This window comes from Monomorium pharaonis, chromosome 4 (genome assembly GCF_013373865.1).
Source record: "Monomorium pharaonis isolate MP-MQ-018 chromosome 4, ASM1337386v2, whole genome shotgun sequence".
In the NCBI taxonomy this organism is placed as follows: Eukaryota; Metazoa; Arthropoda; class Insecta; order Hymenoptera; family Formicidae; genus Monomorium; species Monomorium pharaonis.
Genome location: NC_050470.1, coordinates 6,390,001 through 6,395,604, shown reverse-complemented (window position 1 = coordinate 6,395,604; position 5,604 = coordinate 6,390,001).

The window sequence follows — 5,604 nt, the reverse complement described above, 5'->3', positions numbered from 1 at the left end:
CTTGTTATTATATAGTTATTTTCTAAACACAGTTCAAAAGTCGCGAAGAAAAAAATTAAAACTGCGCTTTACTTCCCACCCATCTGTGACAAATCTCATTTTCGTGCGCGCGTTTGAATTCATTTGAATAACATCGTGTAAACTTTTGTCAACGGACGATCCGTACACGCAGAAAAGACTCATACAGAAAACTCTAGATCCCTGATTTTAAAAATAGAAACATTCCCCGTACACATGCAGAAATATGTACCGCGCGATCCTCGCTTTCGTTGTTTTTCGATACGCGGCCGACTAATTGCATACGTACGATGACAGTGGTTTACGGTAAGGCGCGTAGCTGCATAAAACGTAAATTGTAATTGCGGCTAATGACAGTTTAAAATATTTTTAACTGGGCGTAATAGCCGTTTTGTCGAGGGACACGACTGGTTTCGCCACGGCGGCGTTTATGCCGGGGCGTAAAGATTCCGAGAAGAAAATAATGGCACTCTCCGCAGGAATCTCCGTTTGCCTTCGTCCTCGGTTATGCGGCCGTGTGTCACGGCGCAGGAATGCATTGAATTTCCAAATTTGGGAACACTGCCCCGCGATCCGTGCCACGGCTCCGGTCACGCGTGTGTACGTTACAATACTCGCGACATACTCTCGCATCCATTCGAGCGTAACTCGCGAGAGTGTCGCGAACATGCGTCGCCGTGGCTTAAAATAGCGCGACATATTTAACACGTATAATCTAAGTTTCTTTAAATGAAAATATCGAGGTAAATTGAAAAAGGGGACAAACAAGTAAATCTCTTTGCACCTGCGATCTAAAATGCAAACTGTTGTTGATTGGTTGAACAAGTGTAAAGAGAATAAAGGCAACATTCCTCTATACGCGTTACAAAGTATCAGAAACGTTTTTTTTTTTTTTTATTTAGAAGAACGAGATGCAAAAGTATAAAAATTAATATCATATAAAAAAACTTTTAATTCTTATATGTAATTCTGTAAATTAAGACATCTTTTCAAAAACATTTTTTCAAGTCCTGCGCGGATGTGTGATGGTATAGATTTATATTAAATAAAATCATAAATAATAATTGTTTAATGTAAACTAATGATTTCTCTCGTTCTCATGTCAATGACTAAAAATCATGGTCTCCATTTGCTTTTATGCATGCACCATGCCTCTATCTTGGCAAAGATATTCTCAGTGATATGCCATTGCTTCCAAGAAGTGGTAACCAATTAAAAATATAATATATTCTAGATATAATTAAGCCTGAATCTTTAACATAGAAAGAAGACATGCAATTCTTACGCTACACCATAATTAAAGATACTAATAATCACCATAAATTAAAGATATTAATAATAATAAAAAAGTAATAACAATAATTACATTATACTATATATTTATGCTTAATTTTTTAATGTAATTTTATTTTGTCTCATTGAAAAAAAAATTGCAGTATATTGATCAAAATGGAACACTCTGTATACGGATGTACGTCAGAAATTATTGAAAAAAAATAAACAAATAACAATTTGATGAAGCCTTATGTCTCCAAAACCATCAGGTGTACTTCGATTACTAACACACATAAAATATCATACAACATTAAGTTTAAGCGTCTTTCACATGCGCGCGCAACAAGTCGCAAACACGTGTTCGTTTGTGCGCCCTCCGTCTCTTTTTCTTTCCTTGTCGAGAAAAACACTCACAATCAGAGGGACCGGCCCTGCCTATACATAATCCAAAAATATTTGGCAGCGAAATCTCTCTGAGCTCATGCAAGCTAGATTTACGTCACGATTTACGTACGAAAACGTAGTAGCACAGCGCTTAACGCGGATCTAGAAATAAAGAGAGGGAGAGAGAAAGAGAGAGAGAGGAGAGAGAAAAGAAGAGAGGAAATAGCCGAAAACAAGATGTATGGTAGATAGTAGAAGTCCCCTGGCATATTATCTGCTACTCATAATTTGTTAGCAAACGTTTCGCCATTGTAATAATTTATACGTAAAATTCCGCAACACTTAGTAATTACCATTAATAATAATCATCATAACCGTCACCTGAAATTGTCATTAATAATAAACCACGGGATCCGTAATACGTTCTTATGATTGACCACACATATTCAAGCCACTTTTTTAGTTATTTAAAATTATTTTAAATTTGTGCTATTTCACGTTATTTATACATATATATATATATGTGTATAATCTTTACGAAGTATAAAGGCGCTAATGTATCGGTGTGCACGCGGCATAATTCCTTCCACCGTGTCTTAAACGCTCATCGCGTTAAATTGTCGCGCTAACGTGTAACGGTATAACGCAATTTATATAAATAATACAGCGGTATGGCGTGTGTAATAACGTGTATCGAATTACCAACGACGTTCGCGCGGCAATTATGATGTACATACGTTTCGCTCGTGAATTTATTCGGTAGATGCAGAAGCAGAGGTGCGTAAAGAAAAGGATGAATACACACCGCGAATAACAAATATGATAAACGCCTAGATCTGCTACCGAATGGAATGCGAAGGGCGAGAACCGCAGGGTGTGAACCGTGGAAGGAAGGTGGGGGAGAGGAAGAGGGAGAGAAATAATATCTCTCTTTCTCTCTCAGTCCCTTCCTCTCTCGATCTCTCTAAACACAGAGGCAGGCAGATGCGGCGCACTTGCGATCGCATCGAGAGGGGCGTGTATACGTGGTGCCCGCGTACCGTGCGTGCATGCGTGCCACGCACTCTCGGTTGAAATGAGAGAGAAAGAGAGAGAGACGCAGCGAGACGCGGAAGAAGGAGGGAGAGAGGAGATGCATTTCGGGGAATGAAATTTCGAGATTTCGACGAACGGAAGGCGATACGCGGAACTGCGGCGCGTCCGCGCCGTGCGTGTCACTTGTATTTCGACACGAAAACAGGAACGGCCGGATTAATTCCGGGTACGTATCGCGCGTACACGGGGACATTCCGCTTCTATTTCCCGCTTCAAACGACGAAGAAGAATAAAATTTTCTTTTCTGTGATTTTCATGCGATTTCGAAATATTTCGTGCTCGAATATCTTTTAAATAATTTGAAACTGATTCGATTGTACTGGGACGAACTTTTGATTTAAATTTGAAATATACTCGAAATAAAAAGGGATTTATCTGAAGAATTTTAATTTAAAAAAATTAAAAGATGTTAACAAAAGACAAAGCACAAGTTATATTGCATGAAACTAATAAATTTGTCGATTGTTTTCGTAGAAATTCACATTGGAATGCTAATTAAAAAAGAATTTATTGTTAAAATAAAATTGAGTTTTGAACAAATAAAGATATCCACAGAGAACAGCCGGTACGTTATATACCTGAAATAAAGGACTTTGTATAAAGGACGTGTGGTCACGGCACCGATGACCAACGACATTGCGGTGCAGTATCCGTTACGGAATCTCAGAGGCAAACAAAACTCGAGCTATACGTAACGTAAACCTCCGCTTTTTTTTTATGTCGTAAATAATTTGCAATTATGTATATACAGTACTCTGAGTAAAAGAACTTTTTTTTGTAGTTAAGCAACTTAATGTTTTGGCCGGTGCCACTTAAGTAAAAACTATCTTTGCGTAACTGGACATCAACGGAACTAATTGAGAGATTTAATTAGTATAACTTAAAAATCTTTGAAATAGAACTGCTAATTGCAATTTTTAATTGCACAAGGTTAATTTGAAAAAATTAACGTAAAATTAAAGTTACGAGCAATCCAAATAATTTCATTATTTAATCATGGGCCCCAAAGTGGGTTATAACCGTACTTTTTCCCCCAGAGTATGTACAGTATAAAGTACAACGTGCGTTGAATCATCTGTATTTCTCGATTGTACTCGCATGCCCCTTTTCTTTGATATTACTCTAGATAATTAGCGATAAACAATACTCTTGCCGATAGATACTAATGACACATTCTTATTATCAATAAGAAACGTATCGATGGAAAATCACAATGGAATTTCCAAATGCCAACGTTACTTTGCACTTTACACTTTATACGTGCCACGATTTCTCCCCGAATGCCCGCGCGACACCTTCGCAGAAGTCAAGTCCAGCGACGAAAATAAAACGAGATGTCCCCCGCTCCCTCCCCCCCTCTCTCTCTCGTACGTGGGTAACAGTTCTCCGTGTGATACGAAAAATCGAAAGAGGAATACCCCTTCGCGTTCAAGTGAAGGATGTACCGAAGGCGGGCGGGAGTCTATTTTTAGGCACACACAGGTCGGTTGCAGGTACGTTATATACCGGTTGGCCCCGTAAGATGGTGCACTTACACAACGTAGCCCAGGGCTACGTGCGCGCGGAATCGGCACGAATCCGGAGCCTTGGTCCATACAAATCCACGTGACGTGGTTGCCCTCTACTTCGCCAATTTCTCAGGGAATCAATCGCTTCGTTAGGATTCTGCCATAGAAATTCGACCGACGCGACGGTCTAACGCTGTGGCTGTAAAGTCCATCGCGTCATTCGTGGCGGGAGTGCAAACGAAAACACGACTCTTTCTGACTCTGAAAGTATTCGGATGTTCAAAAATAAATTTATCTATATATGATCTATATCTACATATTTTTTTTGCCGAGCTCTATTGTCGTCCCCGTATCAGTGATCGTCGATAAGAAGCGCACCGAACCCGATAGCGGCCGATTCCCGATCCTGCACTTCCGAATTACGTGAGCGACCTGACGCCTGTACGTTAGATATAATTTAGCGGATATCGATTTACGTTACACGGTCCCGCACGGCCTGCGATCGCGTTTCGTTGTCATTCGTTAATGTAATCGATATCTGCTGATCGCTCTCTCGGCGAGGTGCGGTGCCGGCAGAGCGCGGTTTCGAGGCGAGCCTCGAGCGAGGGGGCTTCGATCTTGGCCTCGGCTCTTTCTCGGTGCGGCAATTGGAAAGTCTCGACGCAGGCTGGATCCTTTCCACCGTGCCAGACATTCCTCCGGAGAAGAGACCGGCGGCGGGCGAATCGCGGGTAATCGCGTAAAAGGATCGCGGCGCATGCACTGTTTACGGATGCATCGCGCTGGCGCTGCCAACAGCAGCAGCGAGCTGGTCAGACACGCTCGCTACTACTCCTCTCGGCGTAGTAAAAAGTTCGGGAGCCTGACATTTTTATGTCGTCTACGGCGATCCTTTCGGACACGGAGGAGGTATTATAATACGTTTTCGTTTCGGGCGAGCACACATTTCGCGGCGTCACCGCGCGGCGGCGGCGGCGGCGGCCCGCTGGCGCACTTTTACGAGGTAGCAATCGTAAATCATACTTTTTTTCGCGCCGCCAAACGACAGCTTACAAATTGGCGAGCAAAACGAGTTCATTCCGAGGTGGCTTAGGTGGTTTAGTCGAGGGGGAGGAGAGAAGGGTAAAATGCGCGCGCGAGACTGACGTCTTCTTTTATCTATGCAGCTACCGTTTCCGTCCAAAAAGTGTGTAATCTTATCGCAAAATCTTATCCCAATCGTGTGTTTATTAGGTTATATAACTATTATAAGCGTCAGGTTTTGTATAATATAATTAGATCTTATTAAAAGGTACGAGATATCAACTCGTGCGCGAGATAAGCC